The 24,701-nt window shown below is 37.2% G+C and overlaps 1 non-coding gene across 1 annotated transcript; it reads left to right on the top strand.

Annotated features, from left to right (window-relative positions):
- The first annotated feature begins 2,908 nt into the window (after positions 1 to 2,908).
- On the top strand, positions 2,909 to 3,015 carry LOC130029612 (U6 spliceosomal RNA). The gene has a single exon (XR_008793379.1). It is a non-coding gene; the product is annotated as a U6 spliceosomal RNA (small nuclear RNA).
- The last annotated feature ends 21,686 nt before the right edge of the window (positions 3,016 to 24,701 follow it).

Genomic DNA, 24,701 nt, shown 5'->3' with positions numbered 1-24,701 from the left:
ATTGCCAGTTAATGGTTCCATTGACAATATGAACAATATGAATGGCATGGAAGGTGATTAGGGTCAGTGTTGTATGGTAAGGAGCATATGCAAATTTCTTCCTGAGATTTTTAGTTTTGTTTTGATTTGGGGGGGTGCATAGTTTGAGCCACATTAGGCAGTGTTCAGAGATTATTTTTGGGTCTATGCTCAAGGATTACTGATAGTGCTCCAAGGACCATATATGGTGCTAGGAATAAAATTGGGTGGGCCACTTAGAAAGCGAGTGCCTTACTCTGTGTACTATCTTTTCAACCTCTTTATGAGGTTATCAAAATGAATATAATTTGACATGATAGTAATACAACACTTATTCTTTCCACAGAACAATGGGCGTCCTTTTTTTCATATGACAAATAAGAAACAACAAATGTAGGTCATCATAAAATCAAGTTTTCTATTAAGGTTTTCTAACTTCTACCCCTCTAATAATCTATTGTGATTTAATTACGCATTAGCATGCCTTAACTATTTGACTCATTTTCATTGGTAGTCTAATGTTATAGATAATAAAAGAACATTTCATTTCTATCACAATTCCCAGAGAACAGTGAACAATGTAGTACATCCCAATGACCCTTCATCAATAATTGGCTACACTAAAGAATCTACCTATTGTGGGAACTTCCAAAAGACCAAATTCTGAATGTATTCTTTTTCTTTTTATCTTGTCTTATTTTAGAAGACCCACTAAAGTTATATGGTGGAAAGAAGAAAGCAAAGCTATACTTGATCCATGAAGCAGGAATAGCATTTTAATTTAGTTAAAAATTGTTACTAGGGACCGGAGCGATAGTACAGTGTGTAGGGCATAAGCCTTGCATGGGGGTGAGGGGGGCAGGTTTGATCCTTGGCATCCCATATCGTGCCCCAAGCACCTCCAGGAGTAATTCCTGAGTACAGAGCCAGAAGTAACCCTTGAGCATCACTAGGTGTGACCCAAAAAGAAAAAAAAATATTGCTACTAAAGATCAAGGCTTTACCTCAAAAAGATATGGCATATGGATAGCATCAGTGAGCTCAAAATTTCAATAACCCACCCCCCATGTGTTGTTGTGGTATATCAAGAGAACCACTAATGCGGCCCTAGTACCACTTCTGACCTCCAACATGATACAGTCTGATCCCTGAAACAGCATATCTGCACTGCTGTGTATATTATAGTGACTCTGTCCCTGCCATGCCTACTGAATATGGCCCCAATAATTGTATTGCTCTCAACTTCTGTGCATTCGAATCTTCTTTAGTGATTAACAGCCTCTAATAAATTATGAAGAGATTAAGATATTAACTTAATTATGATAAATATTCTTTTAGACTTTAAATTTAAATCATTAAGAAATTACTCTGAGGTCTTTTAATAAAAATATAATAATCATTTTGCATATCCAATATTATACATTTTCCCCATGTCACAATAAGGATTGCAGAGTAGTTATTTGTTTCAGCTAAATTTCAGTGGAAAAAATAAAAAGAAGATAAAATTTGTCATCAAAAATCAATTGGCAACAGCTAGATGAACACCAGCTACCTTGTACTGGGGAGTAATAAACAAGGCTGTATAAGGAATGAATCATGTCAGATTAATCTAATTTCCTTATATGTCAGAGTGACTTAGGAGATCAAGGAGAGGCAATAGATTAAATATATCTTGATGTTAACAAGATTTTCAATGCTTTTCCATTTAACACCATCAATCATTAACAAACAAGGAAAAATGTGACTGAATCTCTACTTATTAGATGAGTTGGCAGATACTGGTCAAGTCTTTAACTTAATATTAGTGATCACAGGTATCAGAGTTAAGGTCACACCAATCCGTATCCTTCCAGAGCAATAAAACATTAAAAAATAGTCATTTACATAATATTTTTTTGCTTTTTGGGTCACACCCGGCAATGCACAGGGGTTACTCCAGGCTCTGCACTCATGAGTTGCTCCTGGCGGTGCTCCAGGAAATGCTAGGAATCGAACCTGGGTCAGTTGTGTGCAAGGAAAATGCCTTACCCACTGTGCTATCTCTCCAGCTCCTAGGATTTTAATAGATAATTTACTTAAATTGATAAAAGACAGCAGAAAAATTTTCTTTTGATATGCCTTCCAAATTTTTAACAGTCAGAGAACTTTTCATGAATTTATTCAGAATATTGATAGGATCTATTGAAGTGTTGAAATAATAAAATTAGTAGAATACTTATGGTAGTTGTTTTAGTATATTGTTCAATAATGGTGCTTTTAACAGATAATAATATTACAGATAATAATATATTATTTCTATTAGTGTATGGCTTGGAGGTTTTCAAAGAGATTCTGTTTCTATATATTATGTGGCATGTTCCTCTTGGCCTACTTGCTTATTACTAGCTGAGCACCATACTTGAGATGGATTTATTTGGTCCGGATATCTCAAAAGTAAAGTAAAGTAAGTAAAGGCCCTCCCGTTGATCATCGATTTGCTCGAGCGGGCCCAGTAACGTCTCCATTGGAGATTTTGTTGTTACTGTGTTTGGCATATCGAATACGTCACGGGGAGCTTGCCAGGCTCTGCTGTGCGGGCGAGATACTCTCGGTAGCTTGCCGGGCTCTCCGAGAGGGGCGGAGGAATCGAACTCGGGTCGGCCATGTTGGCTGCGTGCAAGGCATCAAGGTAGAAAAATTTAGTGTATGTTTGTTAGCAATAATAAGGGATTCAGATTAAACACCTAAATTGAAAAGTATCCTTTCTCACATAAATCAAATGTAAACATAGTAAAAATAATGAGAGTTAACATTTCAAATATTGTCACTAAGAAAATTTAACTATGCTATTTCAATTCTATATGAGCTTACCAAGTACCTTTCTTCAACTATTAAAATTTTCTCACAGGTTGTGCTCGCTTCGGCAGCACATATACTAAAATTGGAACGATACAAAGAAGATCAGCATGACCCCTGCGCAAGGATGACACGTAAATTCGTGAACCGTTCCATATTTTTTATGCGTTAATCCGGGCCATCATGCCTGCCCGGAGGGGAAAGGGTATTGCTCCATTCGCCCTCTCCTCTCTGGAAAGAAAGATGGTGGCCGCATGGGAGCCTGGTGGAGAGCAGGTCTGAGCCAGGGGTGGGGCGTGACTGAAACCTCATGGGACGGGGGACGTTCCGGCCAGTCCTTCACGCCCTACCGAGGTCACCAGTTGCCCCCCACGAGCGACTCTCCGGCACGGCCATGACTCCAGAGCACAGAAACCAATCTCTTAATTATCTGAATCTCAGTAGAAATACTTCCAGGGTTAATGAGCAAAATAGCAGAAATCCAAAACCTATCGTGGCCGCGCGACATCATTTAATTCTTGAACCCAGCTGTAGAAAGCAAATCATTTCACAATGTTTTTTCAGCATGACTGATTTGGGGGGGTGGGGGTAAAGTCTAAATAATAATGGTGCAACTTTTATCGAAACAATGAAGCTAGTCAAAGTAGATAGAGTGTTAACTAGAATTCATCTGCCCCACAGGCATTGGGGGGGTAGGGGGGTTTATTGGGGTTCTTCGTGGTGAAAAATAAGTATTGGTAAAGGAAAATGTGATTGATATTTGCATGACTGAGACCTAAACCTGAAAGCTTTGTAACTTTCAGAACTTTGTAACTTTGTAACTTTCAGGTTTGTATTTCAGAAAAAGAGACTATTGGTATTTAGTTTGATTTTTTTTATGTCATTGAATTATCTACTTCAATTACAAATAATATACCAATTAAATGATTCTATATAAATTGTGTAATTTTACCCACATATAAGAAGTTTCTCTTCTTGTTTAACATTAATTTCATTTATATTAGCTAATTAGATTTCTGTGCCATGAATGCAAATATTTACAAAAGTAGAACTATTTAATAAGGATTTTTTAAATGTGCCCTTATATTTACTTTGTGCATGAATTCAAGTTACAATATCTATGAACTTAAATATTTTAATAAAGTAAAACATAGTATAAAATATTTTAAATTTTCTGTAATAACCCTCTTACTTTGAATCAGGAAACAAGCAAAGAAATGTGTTTAAAAGTGAGATAGCACTGTTAAAACATGGCTTACTATCATTGTTCAAATATAATACAATGTATCTTACAAAAGTGCTTTGTTTTACAGTGGTAAGCATTTTCTTATATGGATCTGATTGTATATTCTGGGTTTAGTTGTGTACCTGATTAAATACGGCATTGGCTTTTTTACTGCAATTTGCAGTTTGGGCCCATATATCTTTAATTACTTTTTGATCAGTGGGTATCAACTTCATGACAAAAAAAATACCAAATTTTAAATGATCAATCATAACTATTACCCCTGTTAGTTACATTCATTAACAACCAATTGATCAAACTGAGACACATAGCCTAAAGTAAAAGCATGACATATCATCATGGTAACATAGAATCCATTTTGTTTTCTATAGGAAAGTAAAGAACTAGCACCAATAATTCAGTGCACCACATAGCATTTGATATAGTCAAAATCAAGTTGAAATAATAAGTAAAAGTACATATGAACGAATATGTATGCAATTTCAATTTTCTATGTTCATTTCTTCTTAGCAACAACCAAGAGTTTCTGGAATGAGTTTCTTAACAGTAATAACCATTCTTGCTTATTATCATACAATGGCTCTAAACGAAGCATGAGTTGTTCAAAACTCTTGCCATGTTATTCAAAATAATCTCACACAATTATAACCCATTTTTAAAATTTGTATTGAATCTTACTCCAGTACAATGGATCAGTAAAACTTAATTTTGCTTGTTTGTTTTGGCTACATTTTCCTGTAGTGCTCAAGACTTACTCGTGGATCTGTTCTCATGGCTTGGCATATGCGGACACCAAATGTGGTACGGTGCCAAGTGCCAGGAACAAACCTGGGTTGGCCATGTATAAAGCTGGTGTGCAACCTCCTGTACTATTTCTCTGTCCCCCAGAAACACTTCTTATACTTTTCCCAGCGATATTTGCATTTTACCCTCCATAGTTAATACCTTAACCATAGCTCACAGCATCGCACACTGTCACTGTCACTGTCCTCCCATTGTTCATCGATATGTTTGAGCAGGCCCATTAACATTGTAAAACTTGTTACTGTGTTTGGCATATCAAATACGTCATGGGTAACTTGCCAGGCTTTGCCGTGTGGGCAAGATACTCTTGGTAGCTTGCGGGGGGACAGCATCATTACTATAAATTATTTCATGTTTGTAGAGATCTGAAAAAATACGATATTTTAGTTTGATTAAATTTCAATTATTTATATATACAGAAATGAGCTAAAACCAATTTGGACAATTTGCATATAGTTGCTAAATGTATTTCTTCACTTATCATCAGGCAAGTATAGACTTCATATATATGTGCATTGGATTCTGTAGTTATCATAGCACCTTGTCAACTACATTCATCTCCAGCTCAATCTCTTCCATTAATATGACATGGTAATAATTTTTCCATGATCTCTAACACCAGAACTTTCTTAATTCCTACATAATAGAGCTGCCCAAAGGGCAGGCAATGAAAACTACATGTTCAAGAATTAGAGAGACTCAGTTCTATTCTGAACATCAGTGAGAAAAACAATTTAATTTCTGAATTTGGCAACACATTTTTATATTAATACATATTAGTTCCTATTTGGGGGGAGGTACCTCCTAAGTGGTGATCTGAGGCCTAGAAGTCACCCCTGCAGTGCTCATGCCCTGGCCAGTGGTTCAGTGCTAAACCCGAGAGTGTTTTGCTACTCTAGCCTGCTGTATCCATGTTAAGTTACATCACCTCAACAGCTAACACCCACCCATGCTCAGAAGGCCATGTGGTGCCAGGGATCAAGCCTGACTGGATGCATGCAAGGGTTCGCTACGTACTGACTTTTAGTACCATAGAGGGCCATAGACACTGGTTGCCAAGAAACTCTTCATTTTTCATATAAACAAAAAGTGAAGTTACTTTTCCAAATTGCTTTATGAATGGCAGCTAAGGCTTTGATGTCAGTTGGCCCCATAGATGGTGTATGCAAGGTGGGGAGGAGAGAGACAGTCACTTTCTCCTGATCAGCCTCTGCCACCCAGGACCCGAGGTTCCTAGTTTCTTGTCTCACGTCACAGAAAAGAATTTCAGGAGTAGATAAGCAGTGAAGTAAAACAGCTTCAATTTGGAGGGTTTTGAAGAGGAGGAGAAAGGGAAATGTGGGAGAGTGTGGGAATAACATGCTTAAAAGAGGACCCGGGCTTCTTCAAGGGTGGAGAGAGCCCCTACACACATTAGAAAGGAAAGCATTAAAGTACACATCTCAAGAGAGTAGACGTGGGCACCACATGTGCTTGGCCACCACATGTGCTGGGCCACATGGGCACAAGCAGCACATGGACTGGGGCAGTATATGTGTGCCCTTCCTTTGTTCGAGGTGGCTTTTATATGGTTTTCCAAACCTGCCCCACATGGAGCTTCTACCTAGGTCAAAGTCCCTAGGGAAGGGGTTGCCAAGGGATTGGGAGTGGTGACAGTCTTCTTTGAAATTTCTTTCCTGACCTTTTGATCGTGCTAGCGCTTCTCTCAGAGGGAGGTTTCTAGCCTTCTCTGGGTCTGTTGATGGCCAGCTCATCAGGCCTTAGTTCCTGTTTTCTACAAACTTGGCTTTTTGCAACTTCAGAGCTACTGATCTCATTATTTCCCAGGAAATTCATTGTCATTGGCTTGAGGAAGGGGGCCTGACCTATCTGCCTACCTACATTGGTTAACTCTCAACTGTTTCCTCTTTCCAGGATATCATACATATTTGTCATTGTACGTGATCATTAAGAGGTGATTCATTTTAGAATATTAGCACATTTAAATTATAATTATCCCTTTAAAAGAGAGTAGCCTAAGCTAACCTCAAGATTTTACTGTTTTTAGGAACAAAATGAGGGAGGAAAGCTTGATTAGGATCATGTTCTAGTAACAGTATGTTCTCATTTTAGACCAATTCTTAGCATGAATACTCACCTGGGTAATTAAAAAAAAACTTTTTCGTGGCCCAATTTCACAGTGTAGCACTGAAAAGATAGTAACTCATTTGATAACTGTCATTTGCTAATGACAGAAATAGTGATTGCAGAAAATTTAGAAAAAATATAATATATACATATGTTTTAGTCAAGCTTGTCTTCTTAGCAAATCCATTATATCAAGACTTAAGAAGTATTAGCCTTTCACCATTCTAAGGCTACAATATGGGGCATTCTTATTAACAGTCAGCAGAATTTCTAGTCTATGAACAAAGACAAGTATTTACTGCATATTTATATTGCATTCATTTATTCCTTGTCAACATTCTAAGAGAAGTTGGTCTTTATTTGAGTAGTTGCTGTTTAGTTTGAATAATGAATGCTCACTATTGCATGGCAGAATGAGCATCCACAAAATTGTATTTTTATTCAACTGCCTGGGGAACTATTCACAGCAACGGGAAGTATAAGGCTAGACTTGATGCTGGAGGTATAATTCAGCCAGCAGAGGTTTATTAACATAAAATAGTTTGCAAAAATCAGAACCTGGTAGGTGAAATGAACTATAAATGATTAGTGTTATCTCCAAATAACTATCCATAGTGGCCCTACACTGTTATTTTGCAGGGCCAAAAGAAGCAGCTTAGAATGATATATATTTTTGTCCACCTTTAACCCCTTTTAGTGGAAGCTGTGCTTGTCTGCTGACTGAAACATTAGCCAAATGAACCCGCTGGCAGTTTGTCTATTTGTTCTCATTACACTAATATGGAAAATTAACTAGGAAGCAGGCTTTCACTCCCGTTAGACCTTTGGCACATTTATAAGGGCATCACAGAGACTGTTCCTTTCATCCCATCCTGAGATTATCTCTGGGTACTTGCTGCTCTCTATCCACTTGTAATTTCTCTTCATTATGCTGCAATATGAGACTATGGAGAGTCTTTCGTTGCAAGTGGCTATAGACATGATTGTCATTTTGTCCATTATTAGGTCAGTGGTGCGAGTTTGGAGAACAAAGGCAATACACATAATAGTAGTTGGTATTAGATATTAAAGTCACTAAATTATCCTAAAGGATCCACAGAGAGAAGAGATCATTGCCCTTGTTTTCACAGATATATGAACAGATATAAAATGACTTTTGCAAGGTCAAGAAAACTGGTGGTATGCTGAGAGAAGATTAAAACAATTTAAGTCTTTACAGCAGCATAGAATGAAGATCAAAGTTGCAAGCCTTGTTCTTTTACCTTTTGCTTCTATAGAACTCCCTCTGCCACTCCACCACACACACACACACACACACACACACACACACACACACACACACACCCTACATCCACTGCCTTTGGTGAACTGGGAGATCTGGGGCTGATTTTTCTTCTCTCTTAACATCAAGTTACATTTGGAATGCTGCCTACTTGTTCCTCTTTATATACTAATAAATGCATTTCCTTTTTTAAATCAGAAAACCCAACAACTCCCTTTGCAAGGAAGGTATTTAGAAAAACTGCCTACCATTGTTTTTAAAATCTGCTTTGGAGAACAAAAAGGTGATGTTGGCTTTTGCATGGTGTTTCCTGTTTCCTTTATGCTGATATATGTGTATTGTGTATTCAATCTTTGGAAACAAATGAAGCACATTTGTAGCTCATGGGCTCGGATTATATTCACATTTTGGAGGATTGGAAAGTTGGAAGAAGCTTCCAATACTGCTCCCGTTTCTTGCTGGTGGCATGGTATTTCTGTAGGTTGACTCTCCTCCACTGTAAGACATCCCCCCAAACGGTTACATAAATATTATAATACACATCAGTTGATATTTCTAAAGGGAAAAATGTGGTTTCTAAGTACACAATTTGTATTCAACAATACATGTCAGGATAAGAAACAGCAAAACTGCAAAACTCGGACAAATTAAGGAGTGGAACAGTGTGAGGGCATAATGAAGCCTCAAATCAGCAGTCTTGACTCTGCCAGCCTGTGCGCTGCACCTGTTTCTCAGGGCTTGGTTTAGCTGCTTGGAACACTTTTCTCCTTAAATACATGCTTGGCTCACTCACTCATCTCGTTTAAGCCTTTCCTCAACGCTAGTTCTCATAATGAGAACCGCTCCAACTGTTCTAGTTTACCCAGAAGCCTAACCCTGTTTTTTCCCTACCAGCGCTTAACAATCCCCCCTACAGCTAAGCAAGCAGCCTACCTATATCTACAACAATCTATCAAGTCCTAGTATGATCTATTGCTCATCCATCATCCTTTCTGCTTTAGTCTCATCTCTCCTAGCTATAATTTGTTTCTATAAGGATCGAGTTCTTCATTTGATACATATAAAACACCAGGCAAAAACACGTAACTGGCACCAGGTAAAAATTGGCTAAAAGGGAGACCGGAACTATAGTGTAGCAGACAGGAACTATATCATGTAGGTGGCACCCTATGAGTGATTGCTGAGTATAGAGCCAGGGCTAGGCTCTGAACATGGGTGGGTGTGGCACAAAAACACCTTTAATTTTTTTTTTTTTTTGCTATAGGAACATAATTAGGGCCTTAGTCTGCCTTATTTTGTGATTTTAAAGAACTTTTCTTAAGCTCTGGGCTGGAAACATAGTACAGTTGATATGATGCTAACCTTGCGACAGCAGATCAGGTTCAATTACCAGCCTCATATGATCTCACCAGGCACCACCAGGAGTAATTCCTGAGTACAAAGCCAGGGAGCACAAAGCCCCTGAGCATAGGAGTATGTGAACCCCAAACACTTGCAAAAATACCCAGGAAAAAAAAAACAGAAGAAAAAGAGAAAGTTTCTTAAGCTCTTGAATTTTGAATCTAGTTAAATAGAAAGCAAGCTTATCTAATTAATAATAATTCTATCAAGATTTAGTAAAATAACACACAAAATTAGTATTTTTGTTTATAATTGAATATATAATTTATTCTTATGACTCAGGCACAAGAAAATATAAAGTGGAAATTCTGCTTTCCTCTCTCACCCATTTGCTGCCCAGTTTCTATGGACAAAAGAAAACATTTTTACCTATAATTCTCAAGCTCATTTACTTTAATATATAATAAAATATGACTAGAGTATTTTGCACAAATCATAAAACTGGTAGAACTTTATATACCCAGACATTATTTTGTTGTTCTAGTTTTTTGCTTCTTATTCTTTTAATTTAATATACTCATGTTTTATATATGCTGAAAGAGCTTTTTCATTTGTTGTAAAATATTTAACATACAAAGAGGGAAGTAATATGCCATATGTAAAATAGATTTATAAAATTAAAGCTTGAGATTTCCCACACAACTTGAGAGTTTAAATATCATTAATACAGAAATATTCTCTGTGGTCTTTCTCTGGATATTGCATGCATGCATCCAATGACTGTTGAATTTGTTCATTATTCCTTTATCATTCATGATTATTCTTTTCCTTTATGGCGAACAACCTTATCAGACACTTCTCCGAAGACCAGACAGTGCCAAGGAGCAAAGGAGCAAAGTTGAACTTCCGTGCTTGCTAGCTTGCACCACGATCTTTTGCACCACTTCTCTGAACATAGTTTCTTCGATTTTGCTTTTATTTACCTTCCTTTCTGAATAGTTTTACTCGTCTCTGTCATCTTTAAGACTGGTTTGATTTTTGTTAGCTTTATGTGAAATTATAATACACAGACACATATACACATATGTATATATACCATATACCATATGCATGTGATTTATGGTTCTCCAAGCATGCTGTGGTTAACCCTTAAGCACATCACTGGTACTGGGTCCTGACCTCTTCTAGTTGTGATCCACACACTATCCCATCAACTGCATTAAATGTAAGTATACCGCAAACAAAAATTCTTATTATTATTCTGTCATCCCTAAAAGCTTATGACCTTTCAAATGTTGTTTGTCTGGTTTTCCATAAGTGCTATCTCAACAAGGTTTTAGCATGAATTACCTGAACATTAATATTTTGTGTAGCTCTATGTACCATTAGCAACCATTTCTATATTCTCCCTTTGAAGAACATACTGATTTTGTCTTTATTTCCTATATGATATTTTTAAAATGTAATAAAATATACATATACATGCATAAAATATAGGTACTGTTTTGTTACTTGAATCTTGTATTTGTATTTCAGTTCGTCTTATATTTTCAATGTTTTCAATATATCTTTTGACATTTTAAAAAAGCTTTTTTTTCAAAATTACCCCATTTACTGTCAACATTTCTCTTTCTTATGTATTTTTATAAATACATGAAATTTTCCTATTTTTAAATATCTTTTTTTAGTTTTACCTGGAGTTGCTATATTTTATGTGAGAAATTATTCTAATTTTTCTTTTCATCTTGTTTTGCTGGGTCACACTTGGCTGTGCTCAGCGTTTAATCCTAACTCTGAGCTCAGGTTCTGAGATGTAGTGGGCTCAGGGGAAGATGTGGTGTACTCGGGTTAAACCCAGGTTCATTGCATGCAAAACAAGTAGTCTTACCTGCTATACTACTTCTTCAGCCCCTCTAATTTTTCTTTAGTATTACACATGACTGTTATATTTCATACTTCCAAACATACACAGTTCAGTTTTGCATTTTTTTTACTCTGTTCTCCTCATCTATACAAGTGCATGTTTCCCCAACAACATTGTAAATAAGGATTGTTAGTTCATACCAATTGAAAAGTGACTTATTAACTTCCTTGAAAAAAATCATAGGGTTTTTATAGGAATAGGATTGATTCAGTATGTCAATCTTAGAGAAAGATTGATATAGGTATCATGTAGGTAATCTATCTTTAAGATTATATTATTATATTTCCCCATATTTAATTTTATTAAAGCACCGTAAAGTTATTCACAGTTGGGTTTTTGACATTCATTGTTTCATCAACAGCCCCCACCAGTGTCAACTTTCCTCCACCAGTCCTTCCACCTTCGTAGGTGCCCTCTCCTACCCCCAACCCCAGCCTGTTATCTTGACAAGTTTATTTAAGTCTGGTTATTAAATATTGGGTCTCGTGATTTCATTATTGCTGACTGTGTGGATTGGGTATTTAGTTCTATAAATCTTCAATACCAATATACCTGACTCCACTGGGCCCCTGCCCCCATTTTTCTCATCTATGTCTTCTCCCCTTCCCCTTCACTCTATTTCTTCCCTTCTCCCTGTACTCTGGATTCAAGGATGATCTAAGCACACCCCCCTTTAAACCACTCCATTCTATCATTTTAAAAAATTATCAAAGTCATTGGAAAGTAAATAACTACTAGATCTTCAGCATAGAATAGACAGCATAGTATACTTGACTTATCGTTTTAAAAGAATGCTTACAATGTTTTCTAAGCAAAATAAATTTTTCTTAATGTTCATATTTTTGCTTTGTTTTGTTTTTTGTTTGGAGGACCACACCTGGCAATGCTCAGGACTTATTCCCAACTTTGAACTCAGGAATCACTCCTGTTAGAGCTCAGAGGACCATACCGAGTGCCAAGGAACAAACCTGGATCAATTGAGTGTAAGGCAAGTACCCTAGCAACTGATCCATAGTACAATGAACTTCTTTCCTATTCATAATTATATTTTAATATATATAATTTATATTTTTATCAATAAATATTTTCAAAATATTTGTATTATCAAAAAAAATTTTCTACATTCTTAAGATCAGTTTGAGTTTTGTTTTTTGATATTTTCATCTCCTCTCAATTCAATAATTACAGTTATAATATATTTTAAATTAATTGCTACATCTAGTTTGACAAAATTTGAATAAAAATGTCTAAGATGTTTTCAATTTGCTTTAATTAATTTAAATCAAAATATGTTTTGCCAAATCAATAATGTAAAATTATGGTTATGATTTTGACAAAATCACATACAAGTTTCCAAGATTTGTTAATTGGACAATAAGATATGTATATATATGCTATATTTATGTTATATACATATTTATTCATAGAAAGCTAGTGTATAATATGATTAGTTACTTCACATAAGAAACATCATTTTATAATAGGATTCATTATTAATAATTATTAATTATTGTGTTATTGGAGATTGGAAATTATGTGGCTACTCTATCATTGCCAATTATAAAATTTCATCAGAGCTATATATATATAAATATATATAAATATGCATGTATGTTGATAAATTATTGACAATTTGGGGGAAGTTATTTGATATAAAATTTCTTCTTTCTGGAGTATTTCACGGTAATGAATTAAAAAAAAAGAAAAAAAATTCTTTTTTTCGGTTAATTCAATCAATTGTATCTTTAAAAAATATGAAGATTTACATTTAGTATGTTGTAACTTTTTTATAATTTATTTATTTATTGAATCACTGTGGGAAAAGTTACAAAGCTTTCAAGTTTAGGTCTCAGTCATGCAAATATCAAACACATTTCCCTTTACCAATACTTATTTTTCTCCATGAGGAACCCCAATAAACCCCCACTCCCCACACCCCCCATGCCTGTGAGGCAGATGAATTCTAGTTAACACTATCTACTTTGACTAGATTCATTGTTTCGATAAAAGATGCACCATTATTATTTAGAGTTTCCCACCCCCCCCCCCCCCGCCCAAATCAGACATGCTGAAAAAGCATTGTGAAATGATTTGCTTTCTACAGCTGGGTTCAAGAATTAAATGATGTTGTGCGGCCGCTATCGCGGCCGTGTGGTTTTGGATTTCTGCTATTTTACTCATTAACCTTGGAAGTATTTCTATTGAGAGTCAGATAATTAAGAGTTTGGTTTCTGTGCTCTGGAGTCCTGGCCGTGCCGGAGAGCCGCTCGTGGGGGGCAACTGGTGACCTCGATAGGGTGTGAAGGACGGGCTGGAATGCCCCCCCGTCCCATGAGGTTTCAGTCGCCCCCTCACCGCCGGCTCATACCTGCTCTCCACAAGGCTCCCATGCGGCCGCCATCTTTCTTTCCAGAGAGGACAGGGTGGAAGGGAGTAACACCCTTTCCCCTCCGGGCAGGCATGGTGGCGTAGATTAACGCATAGTCTGTTCACTTTTCTGCTCCAAGCTGCTGGTTTTCTGCATTAAGTCCTTGTGCTTCTGGGGTCGTGGCCGTGCCGGAGAGCCGCTTAGTATGTTGTAACTTTTATCCTTTAACTTTATATTCATGTGAAATAATTGATGTAAAGAACATTTTTAATAGTGGCAGCAAATATGAACTGCATACGTGAGTATACAAGTAATGTAGACCAGTTCTGCTGAGACAGTTTTCAATTTAAAGTAGTTGGACTTAAATTAATGTAAAATTAAATAACACCTAATTTATGAATTTAAAGAGCAAACCCTTTACTCATCTCTTATGTCAGAATTAATTCTTTTGAATGCTAACTCAGGTCAAATTTAATCAGTTGCCATCTGAGATCGTTACTTTATCACAGAAAGTAACATAGTATTCTGATGTTAAAGGAATCTGACCAATAGTGTATACAAGTTCATGATTAGTATTCCAGTTGTTACTTCTCCTTTGTATTCCCTTGTGTACTGACCATGACCCAAACAATGGCATTTGTGTTATACTATATTTATTTGAATACATTCTTCGATCCTTTTCTTAATCATAAACTTATTTGGTTTAGGCCTGTCTCATTTTTTGTCTCTTTATTGTTTATATAGTTTTCAAATATTAATTAATATTGATAATTATAATAATAGAGTGAACAAATAAAATAAAGTTAATAATTTTATAAAATTTCCTCTGTTTGCCATTCTTTTACAAAATCCACACTTATTAAGGTAAAGGTAAAGGCCCTCCCGTTGATCGTCGATTTGCTCGAGCGGGCCCAGTATCGTCTCCATTGGAGACTTTGTTGTTACTGTGTCTGGCATATCGAATACTCTCGGTAGCTTGCCGGGCTCTCCGAGAGGGGCGGAGGAATCGAACTCGGGCCGGCCATGTTGGCCACGTGTAAGGCGAACGCCCTACCCGCTGTGCTATCGCTCCAGCCCACACTTATTAATTCATTGAAAAGTTACCAACACTCTAAGAAAAAGATTCTGTTAGTATATTTTTAATAGACAAGTAACAAATAACTGAATAAATGGTAAGCAATATTTTAACTTCCATCAGGACCAACATATAATCTCTCTTTCCTAGAGAAAGAAAATATGACTATGTTACAGTTTACTTGAATGTTTAATGGCTATCTATTAAAAATAACAGTAACGATACTCTTGTAGTTTTCAATATACAATGTATCCTCAAACATGTTAATTAATGTGATCATACTTATGAATGCTCATGGCATATCTTCAAGGGGGGTGGGTCTAATCGTTCTTAATGATTTAGTGGGACCCTAGGCAGCTTCTTCAGCTTTCCTCACTGTCATTTTATAATAGTTTCTGATACCCTAATTCTCACATCTACAAACACTAAACACAAAATCACTATTTTTTTCTTAATTCCTTTGGATTAATATGCTTTTGACTATTAAACCATATTTAATCTACAAAGAATTATTAAAAGCTACTCCTATAATAATACTCTAAGTTCTTTCTTTAGAGTCTTCACAGGAGAAATTCATATTCATAACTACACAAAAGATGAGGTAGAAGATAATAATTTTAAGAAGATTATCAGTGAAGATCTTCATTTCTCATTCCCATATGATGGGGGATTTGGTGGGACCTGTTAAGATGGTAACTCTATCCAAGCCCTGTATTCCGTATCTTATCTTTTTGTACCTGCAGGTAGAGTTTTAACAGATTTACCACATCTTACTTTTCTTCTTCTAAATATTAGCTTTGGGCTTTTTCTTCATAATATCACCATTGTAGTCATTCTTATCCCCTGAAGAATTTTTCCTTAAGGATAGCTCTGAAAACTGCTATTTTCTATTTAGTGTGTTTTTGTGAAAGTGGATGTGGAAGCAAACAATGACGAGACTATATATACATGAAATACTGACACATGCTTGAAGCAATTTTGCCAGAATACTCAGAAGTTGGTCAGTGGCTACCCTTTCTTCACTTTTATCTCCTGTTTCTAAGCAAGGACCAAGCAGAGAAAGACGAAAGGATTCTCCAACTCTGTGATATGAAATGCTGCTTATAGTTAGTTGCTTCCATTTTTCCCTTGCCAATAACCTGCAACCAGACCATAACCAATTATGCCTTGCATTTTTTTGCTATCAAGCTTTCCCACTTTCCTGCCAGCCTTTTGGTCTCTGCCAAATACAAGACCTGGTAGCTAACTCATTTGTTGTAGGATGCTGTGAATAAATATCCTTTGTTAGCTCTGTTTTAGAGGGATTTTGTTTGTTTCTACATCTGTATAAACAAACATAACTTTCATGACTAAGTAAATTGGTCAGTTATAATACACATTTCTTGCCTAGAGAACAGCATGCCAATTAGATTAGATGATGCTTCATATGACCGCAAGCATCTATAGACTATGCTCACTTGTTCCAAAGTGCCCATCAGAATTATCTTTCGAAATGGCCATGTTGGAAATTTCGTTAATTTATTGAAATTTTTCTCATTAACCAAATGAAAAGATGAAATAAATGGACTCTATTTTGTTAAAATTGATGAGCTCAATAAAATAAATGAAAATTCCTTTCATAAGTAGATAATGATCTTATAGTGTATTTTAGCCATTCCTTTCTATTGTAAATAATTCTTGTACGTCTTTTATAGTTAAATTCAGTTGTTTTCTGTCCTGATTCTATATCTTTGGAAAGACTGAACAGTTAGGTGAGAACAGTATTGATGATAAAAGTTACATTGATTAAAAGGACAAATTGTGGCATGATGTTACTCTACATATAATCCACTCTTGCTATTTAATATTTGACATTGAACAAATTTTTGGCAAATTATTTATATTTTCTATGTATCTTCAGTTATGTGATTCTTATCCAAACTATAAATGGGTTGTGACAATTAGTAAATTCATGAGACATTTGGAGTAAGTTACTGGCTACAATTGATTTTTTAAGTGCTTATGATAATGATGACTTTTTTAAATTTTTCTGTAGGATCAATCATATCAAATGAAATCAGTCACCAAATATCAAATAGACATGCAGGTGCTGTATTTATATAGTTGCTATCCCCAAGCACTGATGGCCATTGTATCTAAATTGTAAAACACTTGAGTCTAAAACGTGTAGCTGTTCTATCAGAATATTTATATCATGAGGTCCACCTATGTGACTGTAATATAAATCTAATTGCTCTGCCATGTATTTTGGAAAGGTACCAGCAGCCTGTTGCATCTAATGAAGAGCTACCTGTGGTTTATAGTACATTATTATTGCTGTATGTTTTGGTGTTACATATAATTATTTTAAATATATCAACAAGTAGTGATACAGTATTTTAACAGTATTTTAACAGTATCTGATAGTGATACAGTCTTGATTTTGACATAATTGATTATACATTGGTGAATAGATATGGCTGTCTTTTCCTCAGGCCTGTTCAAAAAAAAAACAAGGTCATGTGATTAGTAAAAAGAATAATACCTCTTTCTGTTTGCAGAAAGATTTGCATTTAATTAGCTTGTCCCTTTTTTTTGATAAGGAGTTGATGTGTAGAAAAAGAAAGGACAGATATACTTAACATCTCATTGAATAGAAATTACATCAGCTATATCAAACTGCTTAAACTTTCCTATGGTTATGTTTTTCTATGGGTTGAAATGTAAGACTTTCACACCATTGACTTAATGTCTACCAAAACTGCATTGTGGGAAATTCTGAATTTTAAAACTGATATTAAAACAATACTTATTTTAAAACTAATATTTTTCTGTAACAAATAAAAAGTTAATATGACCAGTTATCTAAGATCCTTACTGTTGTACCACTCTCTTTCTGTACTGTGGTTTATATTATCACAACTTCCAAGTCCTCTTTTCTTTAGTTGAAACACAATTTTTGACCAGTGGATTTTGACCAATCCTCAGTGGATTTCATCTTTCTTAGCCTAGTCAACTCTTAATGACTTAAGTTTTGCTGTGTAGAAATTATTTAAAGTTTTTCCCCAGTCCATCGGCCCCTTCCCCCCAGGTGGGTGGGGGACCCAAGGCCGGAGCCGCCCCTGAACCCACCCACGCGCGCGCCGCCGCCCGATTGCCGAGAAGGCCAGCGGCGCCCAGTTCCATGGGACTGCCCCAGCAGTCCGTTGGTCCCTTCCCCACAGGTGGGTAGGGGACCGCAGGCTGGAGCCGCCCCTGACCCCAGCTCCGCACCCCCACCCAATTCCCTCCGAAGGCCAGCTCGTCCTCCTGGATCCTGGGAGAAAGTGACCTGGAACGGGCTAGAGGAGTGGCCTCCAAATGGGGCGTGGCCCCAAAGTGGGCGTGGCCTTCTTCTCAGTGGGCGACCGCTTACGTGGCCAGCCACACTTATATCACTCACTCCAAGCAATCAGGTCTTTCATTCCACAACTTGTCACCTAATACCAACCAAAAATTTCTCACCTCTTCTATTATAATTCAACAACATCCTACTCGCCTACTCCATTTCCAACAAAAGTACTGTTTGAAAATAGCTGTACAAGCTCAGTACTAAATAGCACCTCCTCCAAAAGTTTCACTCAATGTTGGTTATACAACAAAGAATAACACCTGATTGAGAAGAAGGTCAGACACAGAAAGGTAGAAGAGTCCCATCTTGGAGCAACAAAGCTGAACGGCTCCTGGCAGTCTCTCCTCATTCAACCAGAATAGTGACAGTGAACGTGAAGGACTAAACCACACTGGTCACAATGGTAAAGCAACGCAAAAGCCCACCAAACTTTCTTATTAAAGAGGCTAGCCCTGAAGACACCAACAGTATTGTAGTGTTAGACAACCTCTCTGACAAGGAACTCAGAAGGGAGCTACTTAGGATGCTTAGGGAACTAAAAGAAACAATGGAAAGCAATGCCAATAAAAGACAAGAGGATTTGAAGGCAGAAATGAGGAAAATGCAATCGGAAATGTCGAACCTGAAAAACCTGGTAGGCGAACCGAAAAACTCAGTGAAGGGCCTCAGCAGCAGAGTAACAGCAGCTGAGAACAGAATCAGTGAGCTCGAAGATCAAGTTCAGAGACTCGCCAGAAAAGAGCAGAAAATGGAAAAGAGACTCACAGTTTGGGAACAGATGGCAAGAGAAGATCGTGATGAAGCCAAGAGGGGCAACATAAGAATTATTGGAGTCCCAGAGGGACAGGAAGAAAACCTTGATAAAGAAGAAACTGTCAAAGACATCATTGCTACAACGTTCCCAGAGCTGAAGAAAACTTGTGACCACATTCAAGAGGCCCGAAGGGTATCAACTATAAGAAATCCAAATAAAAATACCCCAAGACACATCCTGATCAAAATGACCAAAACTTTAGACAGAGACAAAATTCTGAAAGCAGCAAGATTGAAGAAAGAAATCTCTTACAAAGGAGTGTCCTTAAAATTCAGAGCTGATTTCTCTGATGAAACCCTCATGGCCCGAAAACAGTGGGGGGGGCATAGTAAAAAAACTCAATGAAATAAATGCCTCTCCAAAAATACTTTAACCAACGAGACTCTCATTCGTAATAGAAGGAACAACACACAGTTTCACAGACAAACAACAGCTCAGGAACTTCATAGACTCAAGAACATGGTTACAAGTACAACTAAATGGGCTACTTTAAGGCAAGACAGGCCCCTCAAATACACCAAATTTCAACAGAACAATGGGACAAAATCCCATAACAATAATCTCTCTCAATGTCAATGGGCTGAATGCACCAATTAAAAGACACAGAGTGGCAGGATGGATTGGAAAATTGAACCCAACACTCTGCTGCCTGCAAGAAACACATCTCAATAGTCAAAGCAAACACAGATTCAGAGTCAAAAGCTGGAAAACAATCCTTCAGGCAAACAGCTCCCATAAAAAAGCTGGGGTAGCCATCCCAATATCAGACCACGTCAATTTCAGAGTAAATAAGGTCATAAGAGACAGTGAAGGCCATTTCTTATTGATCAAAGGATCTGTACTACAGGAAGAACTTACAATAATAAATGTATATGTACCTAATGAGAGACCAGCAAAGTACTTAAAACAACTACCCATAGATTTGGAAGGAGACATCAATAGTAACACAATACTAGTGGGAGACTTCAACACTGCTTTGTCACCTCTTGATAGATCAACCAGACTCAAGCTTAGCAAGGACATACTCCATCTGAGGGAAACAATGGAAGAAAGGGACTTAGTAGATATATACAGGACACTTCATCCTCAAAAAGCTGAATACACATTCTTCTCAAGCATACATGGAACATTCTCCAAGATAGACCACATGCTGAGCAACAAAACATGCCTCCATAAAATTAAGAAGATAGAGATTGTATCAACAATCTTCTCAGACCACAATGCGCTTAAATTAGAAGTAAATCGCACACAAAAACAGAAAACTAAATCAAGCACCTGGAAATTAAACAGTGCGCTATTGAACAACGAGTGGCTTAGAAAGGAAATCAAAGAGGAAATCAAAAGATTCCTAGAAACGAACGAAAATGAGGACACGAATTACCAAAACTTATGGGACACAGCAAAAGCTGTCTTAAGAGGAAAGTTTATAGCTCTACAAGCATTCCTCAGAAAGGAGGAGCGAGCCCACATAAAGAAACTAACCTCACAGCTTAAGATCCTGGAGAAGGACCAACAAAAGGACCACAAACCGAACAGGAGGAAGGAAATAATAATACTCAGAGCAGAGATTAATGAGATGGAAACCCAAAAAACAATCCGAAAGATCAACGAAACCAAGAGCTGGTCCTTCAAGAAAATTAACAAGATCGATAAGCCTCTAGCAAAACTCACAAAGAAAGGGAGAAAGAAAACCCTAATAAACCGAATCAGAAATGAAAAGGGGGTCATTACAACAGAAACTACAGAAATTCAAAGGATCCACAGGGAATACTTTGAGGAGCTTTATGCCACGGAACATCAAAACCTCGAGAAAATGGATAAATTCCTAGACTCCTACAGACTCACAAGGCTGAACCAAGAAGACCTGGAATACCTGAACAGACCTATCACCATCAAGGAAATTGAAATGGTAATAAAAAGTCTCCCCAAGCACAAAAGCGCTGGCCCGGATGGATTCACTACTGAATTCTTCCAAATCTTTAAAGAAGACTTACTCCCAATCCTCTTTAAGCTTTTCCACGAAATTGAAATATCAAAAACACTTCCGAACAGTTTCTAGCAAGCAAATATCACACTGATACAAAAAAACAGAAAGAGACACCATAAAGAAAGAGAATTACAGGCCGATATCCCTGATGAACACAGATGCAAAGATCCTCAACAAACTACTAGCAAATAGAATCCAACTACTCATCAAAAACATCATACACCATGACCAAGTAGGATTTATCCCAGGGATGCAAGGATGGTTTAACATCCGGAAATCAATCAACATAATCCATCATATCATCTAAAGAAAAGATAAAAACCATATGATCATATCAATAGATGCAGAGAAAGCATTTGAAAGGATCCAGCACCCCTTTTTGATGAAAACACTAACCAAAATGGGTATAGAGGGGACTTTCCTCAACATAGTTAAAGCCATCTACCACAAGCCTACAGCAAGCATTATCCTCAATGGGGAAAAACTGAGAATCTTCCCTCTAAGACCAGGGATGAGACAAGGATGCCCACTCTCTCCACTGCTGTTCAATATAGTACTGGAAGTACTTGCAATAGCGATTAGGCAAGAAAAAGTTATTAAGGGCATTCAGGTAGGAAAGGAAGAAATCAAGCTCTTACTATTCGCAGATGATATGATACTCTACTTAGAGAACCCAATAACCTCCAACAAAAAACTCTTAGAAACAATAGACTTGTATAGTAAAGTTGCAGGCTATAAAAATCAATACCCAAAAGTCCATGGCTTTCCTATATGCAAACAGTGAGAGAGAGGAAAGCTACATGAAAAAAACAAACCCATTCACAATTGTGCCCCAGAAAATAAAGTACCTTGGAATCCGCTTAACCAAGGAAGTAAAGGACCTGTACAAAGAAAACTAAAATGCTACTTCAGGAAATAAAAGAGGACATGAGGAAATGGAAAGATATCCCCTGCTCATGGGTCGGGAGACTTAACATTGTCAAAATGGCAATACTACCGAAAGCATTGTATAAATTCAATGCAATTCCTATAAGTATACCCATGACATTCTTCAAAGAAATGGAGCAAACACTCCTGAAATTTATATGGAAAAATAATCCCCCACGAATAGCTAAAGCAATTCTAGGGAAAAAGAAAATGGGAGTAATCAACCTCCCTAACATCAAACTTTACTACAAAGCAGTAATAATCAAAACAGCATGGTACTGGAACAAAGGCAGAACTGCAGACCAATGAAACAGGGTTGAATACACCGACATCTCTCCGCAACCATATGGTCATCTAAACTTTGATAATGGTGCAAGAAATGTGACGTGGAGTAAGGAAAGCCTCTTTGACAAATTGTGTAGCATCACTGGAGGGCTTCATGCAAAAAAATGGGCTCAGAACTCTGCCTAACACCATGTACAAAAGTAAGATCAAATTGTTTTAAAGACCTCAACATCAGACCAGAAACCATAAGGTACAATGAAGATAAAGTTGGCAAAATCCTCCATGACATTGAGGCTAATGGTATCTTCAAAGATGCCACACCACTGGCCGAGCAAGTGAAAACAGAGATAGATAAATGGGACTATCTTAAACTAAGAAGCTTCTGCACCTCCAAAGAAACAGTGACCAAAATACAAAGACAGTCTACAGAATGGGAAAGAATATTCGCCGAATACACATCTAACAAGGGGTTGATATCAACGATATACAAAGTACTGGTTGAACTTCACAAGAAGAAAACATCCAACCCCATCAAAAAATGGGGCAATGAAATGAACAGAAACTTTCTCAAAGAAGAAATCAGAATGGCAAAAAAGCACATGAGTAAATGCTCTACATCATTAAAATCATCAGGGAGATGCAGATCAAAACCACAATGAGATACCATCTCACACCTCAGAGGCTGGCCCACATTCAAAAGAACAAAAGCAACTAATGCTGGCGCAGATGTGGCGAGAAAGGGACACTCCTCCACTGCTGGTGGGAATGCCGACTGGTTTAGCCCTTTTGGAAAACAATATGGACGTTTCTGAAAAAATTAGAAATTGAGCTCCCATTTGACCCAGCAATACCACTCCTGGGAATATATCCCAAAGAGGCAAAAATGTACAGTCGAAGTGACATCTGCACTTGTTTGTTCATTGCAGCACTCTTTACAATAGCTAGAAACTGGAAGAAACCTGAGTGCCCAAGAACAGATGACTGGTTAAAGAAACTTTGGTACATCTACACAGTGGAGTACTATGTAGCTCTTAGAAAAGATGAAGTCATGAAATTTACATACAAGTGGTACAATATGGAAAGTATCATGCTAAGCTAAATGAGTCAGAAAGAGAGGGATAGACATAGAAATATTACCTTCATCTGGGGGATATAAAATAACAAAATATGAGATTAATACCCAAGAATAGCTGAGATCAACACCAGGAGGATTACTCCATATCTTAGAGGCCAGCCGTGTATTCTAGGGGAAAGTGCAGTTCAGATAGAGAAGGGAGCACCAAATAAAGGGTGTTTGGAGGATACTCCCAGGAGAGGAGATGCAGGCTGAAAGTAGACTATGGACTGAACATGTTTGCCACTCAATGCCTCTTTTGTTGACCATGACACCCAAAAGGAGAGAGAGAACAGGGGGGAATGCCCTGGCACAGTGGCAGGGTGGGATGGGGGGAAGGGGGGAGGGATATTATCCATGGTGGTCGGAAATGGGCACTGGTGGAGGGGTGGGTATTTGATCAGTGTATAAACGAAACCCAAGCACAAAAATTTGTAAATCTACAACTGTACCTCAGGGTGTTTCACTAATAAAAAAATTAAAAAATTAAAAAATAAATAAATGCAAAAAAAAGAAATTATTTAAAGTTTGCATATATTGGGGTTGGGAAGAGAGTATAAGAGATAGGAAGCATGTCCTGCATGTGGAAGACCTTGCAGTCCTTGATCTCATGAGCATTGCCATATATAGACCTAGCGGCTCCCAAAAACCATCTTAGTGGCTCTTTTGATACCCAGTAAACCAGGTGCTAAACAGCAGCATTCCCAAGAATTTGCCCAGGGGCTCTTGCATTGAACCTTACAGCCTGGTGGAGCCATGAGTCCCTTGAGCCCCATTTGAGACCATATATATATATATATATATATATATATATAATGTAGATATATATATGTGGATATATATATATATATATATATATATCTTGACCTCTCCCCCATGGTGATTCCCTACCATGATCTAGAGACTTCTCTCTCCAGAAAGAGATTAATTGCACCACGTTTAGTACTATTTTAAGAAGATTTGGAGAACAGTTCTAATGTAGGAGGGAGAGATAAAATACATTGACTGTATGAAAGACAAAATCACATCCTTACCAGAAACAATCCTCACATAATAGTTACTTAATAGTTACTAAGAGAGATACTTACCAACTCTCTCACTAAAGCACAATAGAGTTTCAGACCAGACCAATCAATTAGAAAATCAGATCACTGAATTTAGAAACTTGGAGCACAGAGAAACTA

This window comes from Sorex fumeus, unplaced genomic scaffold, assembly GCF_029834395.1.
Source record: "Sorex fumeus unplaced genomic scaffold, SorFum_2.1 ptg000003l, whole genome shotgun sequence".
Classification (NCBI taxonomy): Eukaryota; Metazoa; Chordata; class Mammalia; order Eulipotyphla; family Soricidae; genus Sorex; species Sorex fumeus.
This window is presented reverse-complemented; position numbering and strand designations above follow the sequence as displayed.